This window comes from Balaenoptera borealis, assembly GCF_965194805.1.
Source record: "Balaenoptera borealis genome assembly, chromosome: 12".
NCBI classification, from domain to species: Eukaryota; Metazoa; Chordata; class Mammalia; order Artiodactyla; family Balaenopteridae; genus Balaenoptera; species Balaenoptera borealis.
Genome location: NC_138869.1, coordinates 106,458,418 through 106,478,124, shown reverse-complemented (window position 1 = coordinate 106,478,124; position 19,707 = coordinate 106,458,418).

Here is a 19,707-nt window from a genome sequence, read left to right as displayed (position 1 = left end):
TAGATACTTTTCAGCTCGACATGCATCTACCTTATCACTGCTCATCGCAGATCTGAAAGGTTGGGTTTTCCCTCTGCAAGCACAGTGCCTTTGTCTCTTCTGAACTTCGCTTGTGTTAGTTTCTCTCCATGTCCCTAAGCCACCAAGGCCACTCAGAATTCTGAACCAGTTGGATCTCTGTTCAAAGCAGATTTTCAACCCAACCCCCGTCACCCCGACACCCCTCTACCCTCTTTGCTCAGGCTGCCAGCATATCCTGCCTGGACGGTTGCAGTAGCCTCCCCGGTAATCTCTCCTCCACTTCGCTCCTTCAAGTCCCGTTTCCACACAGAGGCCACAGCAATACTGTTAAAATGTACCCCACCTGCTGCCCCTCTACGGTGGGCCTGCTCCTGCGGAGGTGATGGCGCATTTTGGGGAGCGGGAAGTGATGCTATCCTGAGGGCCCAGCTAGGTGTAGGGGACAAGGATACAAAGACAAAGGGGTGTGTGATGAAGGGAGATCATAGAGGGCCAGCAGGAGGGGGTGCTGAGCCCAGGCAGAGGCCCCAAGGGAGACGGGCAGTGCAGTCTCTCCTCTTCCTGGGGCTGCGGTCTTGGTGGATCGGGTACCAGAGGCTGAGCCATCTTTTTAAAAAAAGAATCACACAGCCCCGTGACCGTGCATCTCCCTGGGGACCTGCAGTGACAGCCACGCAGGGGAGACTGATGTATTCATGGGCACACCGGCGCCGAGTTTGCCCAGATCAGCGGAGGCGGAGGAGTGGCGGATATGCACGCCGACTGAGTGGTGACGCGGCGTCGCATGAGCGGCCCCATCGCCCGCTCCCTCACATCACGCTGCTGGCCCAGCAGAGCCAGGCTGTTAGCCGCGGGCCGGACGTGGCCCAGAGGGGTGGCCAGAGGCGCCTTCCTCCCCTGGAGTCCGTCCAGATCTCCGTCCGGGTTTGGGGTAAACAGGAGCTACGCCTCACACTTGCCACTGGCTGTGCCTTTCCCCTGAGGCACCTGGGAGACCTTGCTGCCCACTGGGAAAACCTCACTTACTCCCAAGCCCCCCGGCGAAGATGTCGCGGTACCCAGGCCACCCCAGGCAGGGCACGACGGACGTGACTGGATTGTGGCCGAGGGCAGGAGGAGACCAGCTGTCACAGAGCTCCACAAGAAGGGCAGGATCAGGTCAGCTCGAGGACACTTCCCAGGTCCCCTTGCCCGTCTCACTGTGGGAGGGAATCTGGCATGACGCCCACACACAGCCCCTGCTCAGGCGATGCCCAGCCTATCCTGCCGAGATCATTCCTTCTGCGGCCACCGAGTGTGCAGCTGCGGCCAAAGGGGCCACCCCAGGAGCCGCGGCCGCGGCGGGGGCAGCGGACGCTGTGAGCGCAGCGGCTCCCAGGCCCGCGCGCCCACAACAGGCAGACACAGCAGCTCCCGGGCTGGAGGAGCGGCGGGCGGCACAGCCGCGGGGGGAGTGCCAGCGGGTCCCTGGGGCGACCGCCCGCGGTCACGGGGGGGCACGCAGCGTGGCCCAGGGCGGGACTGGGGCCCTGCAGAGGACAGCACGACGCGGCCATCTCGGGAGCACGGGGACCAGCAGGTGTAGGATGGAACAAATAGAGGCCCAGACGTGGGGGCCTCGCGCCCTCCCTGCAGAGGGCCGACAGCAGGAGACCTTCGAGGGAGCATCACGGCCAGTGCTGACGCCCAGACGGGAAGCAGCAGCAGCGGGAGGGCGGAGCGCGGGAGGGGCTGACACAGCAGCGTGCACCGTCCTCCAGCTGGATTCCTGAGAGGTGACGAGAGAAAACGGCCCGCGCAGCACGGGGGCAGCGGCTCCTGTCTGCACAAAACCACCGCCGGGAACAGCCTGCCGCTCCGCAGTCGGGGGCCTGGGACGGCCAGTCCGGGCTCCGCAGTGACCAACCAGCAGGGCCGGCTGTCCCTTGAGGAAGGTCCCTGCCAGCCTCTGCCTCTCGGGCGCACCGCCGGGGGGTGGGCCGCCGCGTCTGAGGCCTTGGAGGAGCACGCGGGCCACCGCGGAGACAGCAGCGGGTGGCCAGGGGCCGAGGTCGCTGCTCCCGCGCTGACCTCTGGGATCAGAGAGGCGGTAACCTTGGAACCCTATAAACAGCCTGGAGCCCCAAGTGTTCCCAGGGCCACTGCGGCTTCCCTTCCTGTGGTCAGAAGGGAGCCGAGATGAGAGAAGCTCAGAGGACAGGCATCCTCTGGGTTCCACGGCCCACGGCCCAGCAGTGACCACGCAGTGGAATCCGCGATGCCCCCGGTCCCCGCAGGGGCCCCACCTCACTCCCTCCCTCTAGGAGCCAGGCGGGGGCACAGCCTTGCCTTCCAGTCCTGGCTTTGGTCCCCAGGCTGCTGGCTGGGAGGCACCCCCCATCCTCCCACATCTTCCCCAGGACCCTGAACGCAGACTTCAGTCCAGGCCACAGACCGAGCAAGGGCAGGAGTCCCATCTCCTTGGGATGCCCAGGGAGGGAGGACGGATGCTTTGACCTTATCAGTGGACAGAGTCGGAAAGTGTGTCATGTAGACTCAGCGATTCCACTGGTCTGAGCTCTGGAGAAAGGCCCCCACGCGTTCCAGGAGACCAGCGGGGAATGCTGGTAGGAAAACGGTTTGTAGCAGTGAACACGGGGAGCCCCCAAACGCCTCCGACCAGGAGAATGGAGAGAGCGTGGACAGGCACAGGGGGACCCAGCTCCAGAGCGGGAATGACCAAGGCTGCACCTCACACACTGTCAGACAGTGAAAAAGCAAGTTGCAGAAGAAAACATGCAGAACAGTTCAAAGACAAGGCCGAAAATGTATGGCGAAGGCACATGTTTGCAGTCACAGTAGAGAAACGGGGCAGGACCGACAGAGCAGCCGGGAGTGTGGATGTGTGCAGGGTGGGGAGGGTGTGTGCAGGATCCGTGTGTGCAGGGTCCGTGTGTGCAGGATCGGGGCGGCACACACAGGGGCTTTGACGGAGCCAGGGGTTGATTATAGTTCTGAAACAAAGTGCTTGTACTCAGGAGCTTCCTAGCATATTTTTTCACATTTTAACATGCCTGAAGTCAGGATGGTCTTTAAATTCCCGTCAGTCAGGTGGCAGTTGTGATGTAGTTGCATTGCCTTAGAAATACCTTAAACAACTTCTTTCACTTATGTTTTCCTTTTTTATGAAGGCACGATATACAACAGAAACCTGTCCCTGTCTGAAAGATCACTTTTAAAAAGTATTAAAAATTCTCAATGACAAGAAAAACATGGAAGTCAGGTCACTTCAGCCTCTTCTGAGGAGTTCTCAGGGACTTCCCTTCACACTTAGCCCTAAGCTAACGTTCTCACGGTGGCCTTCAAGGCCTTCAGGATCTTCTTCCTGCCTCCTCTTGGGTCATCTGGCCCTCCTCCCTGCTAACGGCTCTTCAGCCCTGGCCTCCTTGCTGCTCCCTGCCTGCAATGCCCTTCTCCTAGACATCCTGTGACGTTTTCTTTCTTTTTTAAAACAGGAGTCCTATTTTATTTTATTTATTTATTTTTAATTTATTTATTTTTGGCTGCATTGGATCTTCGTTGCTACATGCAAGCTTTCTCTAGTTGTGGCGAGCAGGGGCTACTCTTCGTTGCGGTGCGTGGGCTTCTCACTGTGGTGGCTTCTCTTGTTGCGGAGCACGGGCTGTAGGTGCACGGGCTCAGTAGTTGTGGCACACAGGCTTCAGTAGTTGTGGCACGAGGGCTCAGGGGTTGTGGCTCGCGGGCTCTAGAGCACAGGCTCAGTAGTTGTGGCGCATGGGCTTAGTTGCTCCGCGGCATGTGGGATCTTCCCGGACCAGGGTTTGAACCGGTGTCCCCTTCACTGGCAGGCAGATTCTAAACCACTGCACCACCAGGGAATTCCCCATGATGTTCTTTCTAACTTCTATTTATAAAGACACTCAACGAACCTCAGATTCTCTTGACACTGATGCCAGCTTCTCCAAGGTAGAAAATTCTAGAAGGAAAAGACTCATTTCAATTGAAACTCTCATGATCTGCCTAATTACAATCCAACCTGGTTTTCAAAATTGATTTCTTGGTCAAACTTAGCATCACCGACAAGAGAGAAGCTGACAGCATAAGCCTCAGTGGCAATATCATACTTCGCCTTCTTGGTGTTCTTGCCAGAAACGTTTTACTTGAATCTAGTCATGAGGACCCCAACAGATAAATCCAGATTGTGGTGCATTTTATAAAACAACTGGCCTGAACTCATCAAAAATGTCATATCATCAACAACAACAAAGTGGAGGAGACTATTCCAGACCAAAGGAAAGTGAAGCCGCATAATAACAAACACAATGACGGAAACGTGATTGAATTCTGGGGGAGAAATCTATAAAGGACCATTGGGAGATGATTAGGAACATCTGAATACGAGCTGTACACGTTAGATTATATTGAATTAACGGGTTTCTAAGGTGTGATCCCGGCATTAAGGACACGCAGGCGAATGTTGGTTCTTGGCACATACACTTGCAAGTAGAGGGAGCATCAGGACATCTGCAATTTTCAAACTTCTCAACAAAAAAATGGAGGAAAGCAAACGTGACAAGATGTTAACAACTAAGGAATCTGGGTAAAAAGATGTTTGATATTTATTGTAGTATACTTTCCATTTTTTATGTTTGAAATTCCTAAATAAAATTTTTTCAAATCAGTTTCTTCTATATTGGAGCAAAATACATACCTAAAAGAAAGGTTTATAAACCCCAAAAATATTATGGCGTTTTCAGTGTTTTTAAATAACTCACATAATTTGAAGAATAACAAGGGAAGTGAATGCAACAAACCCAACACTTTACCATCGAAGCTGACAGGTGAGCAGGGTGAGGTGTAAGATGCCGATGGAACTTTGACGTATGATGTCTGAGCTGAGATCCCTTCCTTGTTTTCTAAAATCTAGCCTGACTCCCCGTTCAAGTGCCGCACTCTATTTCCAGCCATAGTCATCTGGATACGTTTATAAAACTTTGTAGCTATCAGGATGTGTTTGATTTTGCCAATATATGCCATCAGTGGAGAACAAAACTACTCAACATCAACATTTATTTTAAAACTGGTTAAGGTCTACACTGTCATAAGAAAGACTGTAAAATCTGGCAAACAGTTCCACATTTCAAAAATACTGTAACTAGTAAACATTAAAAACATCCTTCAAAAAATGGTTTACATGACAGCAAGATTTGTAATTATTTTATAATAAAGTATTTAAACTCAAAATTTTCTAATTATTGTGATTTAAAACATGAACTATCATTTCATGTTCAATAATTTTACTTGTATAATTTGCTTAGAATGACTTTGCTATAATTATTATTTGTAATTATATTAACAAGAAATAAATAATATACTTTTTTTCTTACTTGAGGAAGGACCACTGTTGTCTCATTTACACGATAGCACTGAATTGTTATCAGCCCTGGTTAGGTTAGGTGAGTAAAGAAATAATAATGGTAAAGATAATGGCAAGAATAAAACAAAGGAATAAAAATACGTACAATGGAGTAACAAATTCAAATCCATGTTATTAGTACACTGGTAGACATTTTAAAATCAAGTACCAATTAGCTTTAAAATCTTTGAAATTTTGCATGCTTTGTCTCCTTAAGTCAATTAAAACAACCAAGAGTACTCGATAATATTAGATTTGTGAGCACCTAAATTAAATTTGCAATCAATATTTAAATTGGGGGAAATCAAATTTATTAAATTCATAAGTTCTTTTTCATTTAATCATTGTGTAACTAGTGTCTGAATATTTAGATGAATGTTGATTGTCTGAAGATTAATACATTGCACATTCAACAAAGCAGAAATTGGATTGAGTATTTCTCTCCACGCACAAAAGACCCAGGGGCATTCCAGGTTCTACCAAGAGTCACCACACCCAGGAACTGATGCCTGGACTACACATAGGAGGCTAGGGGCCTAGGAAGCAACTGGCATGAGAACCCTGCCCAAGAGGGACACTTGACACTGGAGAGGGACCAGCCAAGGAGTCAGATCCTCTCTCCTAGACTCTGACTCTAAGACAGACAGAACTGTCTTCAACTGTCCATGGGTAAAGGCAGGCAGAAAGAGCAGAGCAGAAAGATGCTTGTTTGCAAGCCACTCCGGTAAAGACAAGACCTGCTTCCCAGGGAGCAGCAAGGGGGCTGGTCACCCTGGTGCCGTTAGGTCCCCAGCTCTCCTGGGCCGGGGCTCCACGAGCCTCCTGGGCGATCTCCTGCATGAGCCACTTCTCTTGCAGCCTGCGGTGGCCATACAGGTGCCCAGCAGGGTGGGAGAAAAGTAGAACCTAGCCTCCGAGCTGTGCAGGAAACACTTGGGAGCATCGATCACTGTGCTGCTTTAAGCACTGAGGGTAAACAGCATGTGCCTTATTCAATCTCAAGACACCTGTAGCTTAGCAATTAAAATATAACATCCAAAAGGCACCAACAGTAGGTATGTACCAAGTGCAATGAGGCCACCTAGAAGGGAATGAAGAATGCCTCGCAGGCCTGAGTATGAGGAATTAAGGATTGGGAAAGACTCCAAGGAGAATGCGACATTTGGCCTTGAAAATAACAGTAAGAGATTTTTACCAAGATGCAAAAAAGGGGAGAGGGGATGCGAACCAGTGGTACAGGGGCAGCATAGCCTGGGGGGTCAGGGACAGACTGTGCCCAGTTGCCTGTTTTCAAATCCTGACCTTACAACTTGCGACCTGTATGATCTGGAGCAAACTCTCTATCCCTCAGTTTATAATGGCAGTACCTACTCATAGGACTATTATGAGGATGAAGTGAGTTACAGCAGGTAATGTTCTTAGATCAATGCTTCACCTGTGATTAGCACGCAGTAACGTTAGCTACTATTATCTCTGTTTCCACACCACGTGCTAACAGAAACCTCCCACTCTTCTTCCTCCCTTCTGCTCTTGGTGGTTTTGAGCACACTTGGTGCTTTGTGTTCTGCCCTTCCACGTGAGTGTGCTCTGGCCTAGCCTGTTCAGGCCACCTCTTGCCCAGCAGGGCGGCGTGCTCATGGACGTGTTCTTGGCTTCTCCCATCTGCGGCACTAGACCCTGCAGCATTAGACGCATCCCCAGCCCGGTCCTCCGTCAACCTCAGCAGGTCAGAGATACCTTCAAACAGGAGCTCTTGAACTTGAGATAGATTCAAACCCAACTCTATCCTTTGCTACCTTGTGCATATTAAACTCTTTGAAGCTTGGGTTTTTTTAAAGTCTTTATTGAATTTGTTACAATATTGCTTCTATTTTATGCCTTGGTTTTTTGGCCACGAGGCATGTGGGATCTTAGTTCCCCGACCAGGGATCGAACCCGCAGCCCCTGCACTGGAAGGCGAAGTCTTAACCACTGGACCGCCAGGGAAGCCCGAAGCTTGGGTTTTTTAATCTGTAAATTGAGGGTAACAACATCTACCACATAGGGCTGTTACTGTAAGGCTTAATTAAAAAAAAATAAGTATGCAGAGCTGTTTGACCGAGTGCCCAACATATAATAACTGCCCAATAAATAGTAGCATTATCGTACAAACAACAATAACCTTGCAGTGGTGTACAGATTGTTATGTATTTGCTCATTTTTCCAGAAAGAGTCATAGCTTTTATCAAATTATCAAAGAGGTCCTTCTTCCTGCCTGGTGTCCTCCCGGTACGGAGGGACTCTTGCTCAGACTGCAATGTATGGCCTGTAGTCCTTGGCTAGGACTCCGCTAAGTGCGTAGAACACAGAAGAGACAGCCTCCCCAGCCTCGTCTTCGTCTGTGGAGTCACCTTCCACGAGGGAGTCAGGGAAGACAGACGTGCCCACGGAAAATAACTGGAACGTGAGCTGAGTAGGGCCACACCTCTCCTTCCTTCTCTCCTCACAGCCTCACCCCAGTTCCCAGGGTCCCCAGTTTGGTCAACTTCCTATGCCAGCTACACTCATTCCAGAAAAGGATCTGAAAAATTCACTGGTACTAAGACCAGGATGAAAAAGAACACAAGATTCCCAGGAATATCTGCCTTTGAGTCACTGGGCAGAGCTCAAATCAAAGGGATGAAGCCTAGTCAGGGAATTACAGGCTCCAGGAACGCCAGGGAGGAAAAATGCTGTGTTACTGGGAGATGTTCCCAGGTCATGAGGCCTGTCCCAGGGGTGGCAGTCTGTATGAGCTGATATGGAAAGAGACATTAAGTGGAAACAGCAAGATACAGATCAGTGTGCCTAGAATGAATATACATATATATGCTTGTATATAAATGGAAAATTCCAGAAAGATACAAAGCTAATTGGTAACAATGACTACCTGGGGAGGAAGCCTCGCAGGATTGGAAACCTGGGGTAGAAGAAGGCTTATTTCTACTTTTTTTTCACTTATATTCTTTTATACTGTTGATCTTTTTTTTTACCATATATATATATCACTTTTTCAATTTAAGAAATAAGTTTGAAAAGACAGCATGAGTAAATTCAGTGAGCTATGAAATCTTTTGATAAAACCAACCGCGTGAAATATTACTTTTAAAAACTAACAAGAGACCACAGTTAACAAAACAGGATGCCATAAATCAAACCCACAGCCAAAATATTTCGCTAGGATTCAAAATTCAGGTTAAATTCTGTAATACAAAGTGTCATTAAAGGTGACTGATGTACTGCGAAAATTGAGAGGAAATATGCCCAGTGCTGGAGCGGGCTTTCTTAACGATGTAGGTTTTTATTTTAGAAAGGACATCCACTACATCTCCACACCTATTTTTGAACGAAGAAAAAGGGTTTCAGAAAGCTGTGTTCTTCACTGGTTAAATCGGTCCCCTCCCGGCAAGTGTGCCTCTGGCTCTGAGCCTGAGAACCAGCACTGCACACACCAGCTGCCTTGGTCCTTACAGACAGCGTTTTCCCAGCAAGCTTGGAGTGATAAGTATTAAGGTGGGTCAAAGTCAGAAACCACAGAACACATGGGTGTGTGGTGTGAATGGGTGCACAGTCACAGGCCTTTCATCACGCTCGTGATTTTAGGGACCACTCAGAATTTTGCTCAGTTTCTCACGTTCCTGCCTTTGGGATGTGATGATTACATTTGTTGATGGAGAAAAACAAAACAAAATCCCCACAAGTCCTGAAAATTAGAAAATTTCCCAGTGGAACATTCTATTAAGAAAGAGGAGGAAAAAACCTCACATCTCCACCAGCCAGACGCCACCATCAATTCCCAAAGGTGTTGAGAACAGCAAGAGACAGTACTCCTCCAGAAAAAACCCTTAGACATATTCTGCTTCACTAAATACTACACAACTGAAAATAAACTAAAATTTTTTTTTAAAGTTGGCTTTGAAAAGACACTATTAACATCCAAAATACTCATATGCTCTAGGCATCATGAAAGTAGTATATAAATTTGCGAACTAAAAAGGCAACTGAGACACTAAAAAGGCAACTGACAAACATTTAAAGGCAGATGGATCTATGAAATCACACAGTAGGTTCCACATTATAGGCAGTTTCCTGGTGAATTTCTTTAAGCATGTTGGCTCAGACATGCCACTGACATTTGTTAAGAGACAGATCCAGACCAAATTAATCTGCCAGAGTCTCCTGTATTTGGCACAGTTGGACATAACAGGGAGATCCTCCATCCTTAAGGAATTACTCTATTTAGAGAGAGACATAGAAACGCATGGCAACAATTAGAATAACATCATATAGTGAGCTAGATCAAAGTGAAAGCCTGTTTTTTTCTAATTAACATCTATAAACGGTTTACAATATGTGCCAGGCACTACATGTAGTGCTTCAAATGCATTATCTTATTTAATTCTCACCCATCTGCGTGAGGCAGATGCAGTTGCTCTCCCCGTGTCACAAATGATAAAACAGAGGCTTAGAAAGATTGGTAAGTACCAAGCCCAGAGCCCAGGCCCTTAACCACTCTGCTCTATTTCCTGTGATCATTTCACCAGAAACAAGCAACAAGCAGAGCTGCTGGATATCCCAGCCACACATTTTCAGTCACTGGGTCTGCATCAACACCAAAAACAAACTTCCTAAATTTACTAAGTTTTTCTATAATCTGTCAGCTCTACGTGCAGCTGCACCAAAGCTGGGTGCAAAAAAATGTCATCTCGGTCCTTTTCAGTCACCTTTAGAAACAGTCCTTCTTTGCCAGTTTTGACAAAGTAAATATAAGACTTGGCCAGAAATGAAGGGGAAGCAAAGTTGCTCTATGTTACCAACGTATAGATTATTCTTTTAACATTAGGAGGTCATATAAAATTTAATTTCCTCTTCCTTGATTCAAAATGTTCTGTTACTTATGTAAGAAAAATTAGAACAAATCAAAACACGTTTATCTCATACAATAAATGTGTTTCAGGAAAGTGATGTATAAACAGAATTACATGTTAAATACACAAGGGAGAACTGGTTATTGGAAAGAAGTTGGTAATGATTCATTTTGTACTGCAAAGAGTTCTTTTGTATGAATTTATTTATAACACACCCCATACCAAACACGTTTCAGGCAGCTTAGAAAGGTACATATAATCCCAGATAAAATGAAATCTGAAAACAGTAATGGATTTAAGGCAAACGGAACGTAATGGTAGCCAGGGGTAAAATGAGTGCACGAGATCCATGAAGGTCTTTGGCCTTCACAGGGGTGGGCCCACAATTTAGCCCTAAACTGTCTAGCAGCCAACATCTAGACTGAAACACTATCGGTACACAATTAGAGGCATATGGAATACGCTTTAACAAAACAGGTTGATATGTTCCAAGTGATTCCCGGACCTCCTGACCTTAAGGAGACCCTTCTGCTCCCAGACCCTGTTTCCCCTGCGGCCACCTCCACGAGGTGCCCTGTTTCCCCTGTGGCCACCTCCACGAGGCTGCTCCTCCTCCCAAGTCAAAGCCATCCTCCACCTACACTGTCTCCTCCAGACCTTTTTTTTTTTTTTTTCCATTATTTATTTATTTATTTTTGGCTGTGTTGGGTCTTTGTTTCTGTGCTAGGGCTTTTCTCCAGTTGCGGCAAGCGGGGGCCACTCTTCATCGCGGTGCGCAGGCCTCTCACCATCGCGGCCCCGCTTGTTGCGGAGCACAGGCTCCAGACGCGCAGGCTCAGTAGTTGTGGCTCAGGGGCCCAGTTGCTCCGCGGCATGTGGGATCCTCCCAGACCAGGGCTCGAACCCGTGTCCCCTGCATTGGCAGGCAGACTCCCAACCACTGCGCCACCAGGGAAGCCCCCAGACCATTTTTTAATTTACATTTCGTAAAAGCTTCTACTCCTCTTGTCATCTTACAGCGCCTGCTCACTTCCGCTCATCCCTCCAAGACTGGCATCTCCTCCCATTCTCCCACCGCGCACCTGCGCATATCCGCTTCCGGGGTGACGGCTCTAAAGGGATGCCCGCCCACACCCATCCTGTCCGCGTCACTTCCCTGGTCCTGCTCCATTCCACCCGCTCAGCTGCGCGCTGTCATCTCCGTGCACCCCGTCTTCCTCATAGTGCACCTCGGGAATCCCCACATCAGCCTTCCAGGGCCGGTTCTCACCCCTGCTGCACGCTACAGCCACGTGGTCACCTAGTGCCGGTGCCTGGGGACCTCCAAGATTCTAATGTAACTGACCCAGAGTGGGGCCCAGGAATCCGGGCATTTGTCGAGCACATTCCAATAGGCAACCAGAGTTGAGACTCCGGATCTAGTCGCTGACTGCCATCACCTGTTCTTCCTGCTTCGGCCTGGTCTTCAACCTCGTTGGGCCCCCTGATCCATGACCTCTCCTGGCACATCACCACCCACGGCTCTCCTCTTTCCATTCTCAGTCCTTTTGTCCTCCTAACCAGTCTTAATCCCATGCTTCATTCACCTCTGCCACTCTTTTTCCAGTATCTTAACCTCTCTTGACCTATCGTATTTACATAACAACTACGAAAACCCCCCAAAAAACCAAACAAACAAACGAAAAACTCCAATCTAAAGGAATCCAACTGTTCCCCTTCTTAGTGCCTGAGACTTCTGAGCAGTGCTTAGTGGGAGAAAGACCAATATTCCTCATGTAAATTAAAAATTAAAAGGAAGTATCTTAGCAAATTAAAGATAGAAGAGAACGACCTTAATTTAAAAAATGGAATTTGCAACAAACAATTCAAACATAAAAGTTCCAAATGAATCTAAGTTAAATTATTAGATTTGAAGAACCAGCTTAGCAAATTTTCTGGATAGACTGTCAATATACAAAACTCAACTGTGTTTCTCTATTGCAGTAATAAAGAGTTTGAATATGAAAAAAAAAATTTCAGATGCCATTTACTCCATCAAGTACTCAGGGATAAATCTGACACTGTTTAAGGTGCCCAACTGAAATGAAAAACTTACATTCACACAAAAACCTACACATGAGATTTTATAGTGGCTTTATTCATAATTGCCCAAACTTGTAAACAACCCAAACGTGTCTCACCTGGAGAGTGGATAAACTGGAATACATGTCTTTGATGGACACTTACTCAGCAATATAGGGAAATGAACTCCTGATACATGCGCAAGCAGGGTGAACCCCAAAGGCACTCTAAGAAATGCAAGCCAGACTCAAAGGCTACACGCTGCAGGATTCCATTTCCGTGACATTCTGGAAAAAGCAACCTATACGGACAGGAAACAGGTGACTGCCAGGCGCAGAGGTGGGAAGAAAGGTTTACTAATGTGTGGGACAGGGAGACTGCTGGAACTGTTCTATATCTTGGGTTTTTTCCTAGCTTTATTGAGGTATAATTGACATATAACATTGTGTAAGTTTAAGGTATACAATGTGATGATTTGATATCCATATACATATTGCAAAATAATCTGCACAGTAAGGTCAGTGAGCACATACATCACCTCACATAGTTACCTTCTCTGTGTGTGGCGAGAAATTTTAAGATTTATTCTCTTCGCAAATTTCAAGCATACAATACAGTATTGTTAACTGCAGTCACCATGTTGTACGTTACATTCTCAGAACGTATTCATCTTATAACTGGAACACTATACTCTTTGACCACCTTCACCAATTTCCCCCACCTCCCAGCCCCTGGCAATCACCAAACTACTCTCTGTTTCTATGATTTTGTTTTTTTTTTTAGATTCCACATACAGATGAGATCATACAGTAACTGTCCTTCTCTGCCTGACATATTTCACTTAATATAATGCCTTCATACTTTGTTCATGTTGTTGCAAATGGCAGGATTTCCTTCTTTTTTGTGGCTGAATAATATTCTTGTTGTGTATATGTAACACATTTTTGTATTCATGCATCTCTCAATGGACACTTTAGGATGTTTCCATGTCTTGGCTACCGTAAATAATGCTGCAATAAACATGGGGTGCAGATATCTCAAGATAGTGATTTAAATCCTTATTGTTCTATATCTTGATTGTGGTGGTTACCCACACACAGAAATGCATTTGTCAGAATTCACAGGCCTGTATAATAACGAGTGAATTTTGCAGGATGCAGATTATACCTTAATTGTAAAGTTTTTAAAACAGAAGAAATAAACTCTCTTTTCTACATTGTTTGCTTATACAAGTTAATATTTTTTAAATCTCAGTAACAGAATTGTTTCAAGGGGAAGTTTGTAACAATTCAAAATTGCTATTTGTATGTCCTGTGGTACTACATATTCCTGTATTTAAATAGTAGATTTAAAATAAACAATGATAACATAGTGATTATAAGACAAAAACCAGAACTTGCATTATTTAAATTTTGTCATTCTATGAGATCAGTTGGAATTTTGATTGGTGTTAAATTTTGAAATAATGAAAAAGAGTGAGAAGTATAAGGTTTGTGTTTGATGAATGCAAATTTCAGTTAACATATAAAATATTTTATATAATTTAATTAGTATGTTTAAAGTTGAGATTTATTTTATTTTATTTAAATTATTTAAATTTGAATTATTAAATATTTAATGATTTTAATTTATTTGAATTCAGATTGTTTAAATTTTTAAAAATTTTAATTATAATTTATTATAATTATAATTATGAATTGTTTTAAAACTAAAGAATAAACTATGAAAATACAACATTATATCAGGGGTACAATTTGGTAGTTGCCTAAATTATACCTTTGGCAGACTGTTCAAATTTATCAACATTTATTTGTTACAGAGCATTTTTAAAGGATTTCTATGACTACTTCCCTATCCGTCACTTCGTGTAAAAGGAAAATATGAAATTAAAATTAACAAAAATATTTTCAACAGATTATAAGAGAAGGTAGATTTAAAAATCTGGCTACAGTGTCTTGAACATGCATATATCAAGATCAATTTTGACAGTCATTGACAAATTTGCAGAAGTAAGGACTGGAAACAGGAGCAGCGGGAAAAGGATAATCTTTTCAATAAATTATGCTAGGGGCTTCCCTGGTGGCGCAGTGGTTGGGAGTCCGCCTGCCAATGCAGGGGACATGGGTTCCGGCCCTGGTCCGGGAGGATCCCACATGCTGTGGAGCGGCTAAGCCCGTGTGCCACAACTGCTGAAGCCCGTGTGCCTAGAGCCCGTGCTCCACAGCGGGAGAGGCCATCGCAATGAGAGGCCTGTGCACTGCAGCGAAGAGTAGCCCCCGCTCGCCGCAGCTGGAGAAATCCCGTGCGCAGCAACAAAAGACCCAACGCAATCTAAATAAATAAATAATAAAATAAATTTTAAAAAAATAAATAAATAAATTATGCTAAGTTAACTGGATATCCACGTAGGAAAAGAGAGAAAGAAACTTCCCTCCTGCTTCATACACAAAAGTCAATTTCAGGTGGACTGAAATCTGAATGTGATAAATAAAACAATACAGATTGTTTAAGACGATACAGGAGAACATCTTCACCATCTTGGGTTAGAAATCACTAAGTACACGAGAAAAGACTGATTGATTTGTCTTCATTAAACTTAAATCTGTTCATCTAAAAATACCATTAAGAGAATGAAAAGGTAAGACAGCATGAGCTTAAAACTACTAAAGAACAATAAAACCTGTAAAACCAAGCACTGACAAGATGTAATTAATTCTCAGACACTGCTGGTGGGAGGGTAAACTGATAGAAGTACTTTGGAAAACAGCCTGGCATTATCTAATAAAGATGAAAATAATATATCTTATGATGATAAGGGACTTCTGGCTATAGCAAAATAAAAGGTCAGCAAATCGTCTCCTCAGAAAGCAAGTATAAAACTGGACAAAATCATTTAAAACAACACTTTCAAAAAAAAAAAAAACAACAACACTTTCATGGCTCTGGAACTTTACTAAAGGGAAACAGCAAATGGAGAGAGATTTAGTCATGAAAAGCTGTTAGAACTTTGGGGGAAGAACAGGAAGAGTCTGCAGACTTATTGCTGGGGGCAGCTCCAATCCTCCTGCTTCTTGGTCAGCCAGGTGGTCTTACCAGGGAATGAGAAACAGTAGGTTTGCTGCTGAATATTTATGGGTTTAGAATGTATATACATATTAGATATAATATCTATCTCTATATTATATCTATGTTATATCATATGTTATTATATATAATATAGATATAAAATAAAAGCACAAAGGGAAGGAAATGAATTGGATTTATAGTGAGGCAAAGTTGCTAATTTTTACTGGAATTAAGTCAACGTTAATCTTTAGTAAATAGTAACAAAATGCATATTATAATTACTAGAGTAACCACTAAGAAGATAATTCATAAAATAGACTGGAAAAGTCAACTCAGGTGACATAATTGGGAATGGAGGAGTAAAGACCTCCAAAAATCCTCTCCTCCATAAAAACCATGAGAATACTTGCAAAAAGTGTCAAAATCAACTTTTTCAAAACTCTGGAAATTAACCAAAGGCTTGAAACAGTCTAGGAGTGTTTATTTAAGAAAAACAGCTGAATCTCAGTAAGAACAGTGAACTCACTGGCATTTTAAGTTGCCCTATTGCCACCCCCCCTTTCCTCAGCTGTACAGTAGCCTTGAAAATCAGCATCCCACAACTGCAATAAAATCCAGCAGCCCAGCAGTCACTCGAAAATTTGCAGCTCTTTCAAAACCCCATTCTCAGAAAATTATCATTATAAGACTTGTGTCGTGGTTCCCTGGAAGATCTCACTTGCAAGGCTTGTTTTATTTGATCTTACCCAGAGCTTGCCCCATAAAAACAGCCTTTTCTCAGGGCCATTTGTTGAAAAAAATCAGTGGCAATCATTTAATATTGCAGTTCCCTGAGGTAGCAGTAAGAGTTGGGGCAGATAAACCAATAAGACACTTAAAAAGAAAAGGTGGAGAATGAATTGTCTATAGGAAGCTTTGAGAAGCTTCAATAAATTACTGGAAATCTAGAAGGCCACATGCAAGCACAGGGCTTCCTCATGCTCAGAGAAGACCTGAGAAGGCCCTAAGCTCTTATCTCTGGTTGACCTTGACGCTCTACACAAGCAGGAAGTGAAGGCTAAGGCAGAGTTGTAAACTGCCTGGGTGAGTTCTGAGCCCCTCAGCAAAAAATGGGAGACTTATTCATTCCAGGCCTTTCCTGAAATCTCTTTTCGATCATTAACTGACCCCTAAGCTAACCAAGCAGAGACTTCAGTGGCCACACGTGACAAAAAATACAAGATTTACAGAATTAGTTCAGGGAATTCACTAAACAAACTGCAACAACCACCACTGCACCACCAACAAAACAACAACCACAATAAATGCCAGGAAGGGAGAGAGCCTGATTTCCAGAGTATCACATTTTATTATTTTAAATTTTCAGTTTTTTTTTTTTTTAAGTACAAGACAGGCAAAGACACAAGAAAGTGTGGTTTATACACAGAAAACAAAGAAGCAATAGAAACTGTCTTTGAAGAAGCCTAGATGTCAGACATACTACTAAACAGAGACTTTAAATTCGTTATTTTAAATATATTCAAAGAACTAAAGAAAGCGATGTGTAAAGAACTAAAGGAAAGCATGAGAATAATATCTCACCAAATAGAGAAAACAAATGAAGACATAGACATTATTAAAAAAAAAAAAAAAAGGAACCAAATAAAAATTCTGGAGTTGAAAATTTTCATAGCTGAAATAAGAAATTCACTAGAGGGGCCCAATATCAGATTTGAGCATGCAGAAGATAGAAGCAGAGAACGTGAAGATAGGTCAATGCTGATGATCTACTCTGAGAAGTTTGTTTGTTTTTTTAATGAAGAAAAATGAATAGAGCCTCAGATACTTGTGGGAAATCACCAAGCATACTAACATATGCTCAGTGGGAGAAGCAGAGGGAAAGAAAAGGGTCAGAAAGAATATTTGAAGAAACAACTGCTGAGAAAGTCCCAATTTTGATGAAAAAAGTTAGCCAACACAACCAAAAAGCTCAACATACCCCAAGTAGGATAAGCACAAAGGAATACACACTTAAACACATAATACTCAAATTTCTGAAAGACAAGACACATCAAAACCTATGGGATGCAGTGAAACCAATGCTCAGAGAGAAATATATAGCTGTAAAAACTTACATTGGAAAATAAGAAAGATCTCAAACCTATAACCTAAGCTTCCACCTTAAGAAACTAGAAACTTTCCACATACTTGTGATTTTTCCAGACTTCTTTCTGTTGATGATTTCTAATTCCATTCCATTGTGTTTAGAGAACATACTTTAAATAATTTCAGTCTTTTAAAATTTATTGAGACTTATTTTGTGACCTAACATACTGTCTAGCCTGGAGAATGTTCCATGTGCACTTGAGAATAATGCATATTGTGCTGTTGTTGTGTGGAGTTTTCTATGTGAATGAAGTCTCCAACTATTATTGTTGATTGTGTTTGTGCATCCACACAAATTTATAATTACTGCATTATGTCATTGTCTTTTAAATAAAAGAAAAAAGTTTCAATAAAAATACATTTATATTGTCTCATATCTATCCATGTAGTTATCTTTATCAATGGTCTTTATTTCTTTATGTGGATGCAAGTTACTGCGTAATGTCCTTTCATTTCAGCCTGAAGGACAAATTTCTTGTTGGGCAGGGCAGCTAGAGATGACTTTGCTCAGATTTTGTTTATCTGGCAATGTCTTAATTTCTCCTTCATTTTTGAAAAATGGTCTTGCTAGATTAGAAATGTTAGTTGACAGTCTTTCTTTTCCTTAAGCACTTTAAATGTATCAGCCCACTGATTTCTGGCCTCCATAATTTCTGATGAGAAATCAAGTGTTAATCTTACACAGGATCCCTTGAACATAAGTCAATTTTCTATTGTTGCTTTCAAGAATCTGTCTTTGGCACAAGACATATAGAAAATAAACAGCAAATTGGCAGAAATATACCCTATCTTATCAGTAATCACATAAAATATAAATGGATTAAATACTCCAATCAAAAGACAGAGGTCAGCAGTGTAGATTTTTAAAGAAGAAAAGATCCAACTCTACATTGTCTACAAGAGACACACATTAGAGTCAAAGACATGAACAGGTTGAAAGTAAAAGAATGGAAAAGATATACCAAAAGAGAGCTGGAGTGACTATAATAGTATCACACAAATTGACTTTAAGATAAAACATTAATAGAGACAAAGAAGAACATTTTGTAAATAATAAATGGGTCAATCCATCAAGAAAATATAACAATTATAAACACAGGCATATATTAGTACAAAATAGATGAGGCAAAAAATACTAGAATTGAAAGGAGGAATACACAATCAACAAACACCATCAAGAAAATGAAAAGACAAGCTACAGAGCAGAAGAAAATGTTTACAAATCATATGGCTGACAAAGGACTTATATACAGAATATATAACAAACTCTTTCAGTTTAGAAATAGAAAGATGAAACAACCCAATTTTAAAATGGGCAGAAGATCTAAACAGCATTTCACCAAAGAAGATGGCAAATAAGCATATGAAATGATGTTCAACATCATTAGGGAAATGCAGATTTAAACCTTAATAAGACATCATTACAGACCTCTTAGTATGATTAAAATACTGATAATCCCAAGTGCTGATGAGGATATAAAGCAATTAGATAGATCCCTCACACATTCTGGTGGAAAAGCAAAATGGTAAAGCCATTTTGAAAAATAGTCTGGAAGCAACTTATAAAGATAAATTACATTTAACACTTGATCTAGGAATCCCACTCCTAGGTAATTTCCTAGGAGAAATGAAAACACACGTTCACACAAAAACCTGTAGGCTTTTTTTATAGCAGCTTTATTTATCATCATTTAAACTGGAAACTACCCACATGTCTTTCTACCAATGAATGGATTAAAAAAAGCTTTGGTAAATCCATTGAATTGAATACTACTCAGAAATGAAAAGGAAGAAACTACTGACACACATAACACAATGAATAAATTGTAAATGCATTTTACTAAGTAAATGGAATCAGAACCAATAGGCTACATGTCATATTAATCCATTAATATGACTTTCTGGAAATGGCAAATTCTATGGATGGGAAAAAAATCAGAGGGTTCCAAGGGCTGAGCATGGGGATAGGGCTAGGTTAATAGCAAAGGGGGCCAACAGAAGGGAATTTTGGTACACCGTACAGGGTAGATACACGACTTTATCCACTTGTCAAACCCATAAAACTGCAAGCTACAAAGAGTAAATTTTACTGTATGTAAGTTTAAATGAAAT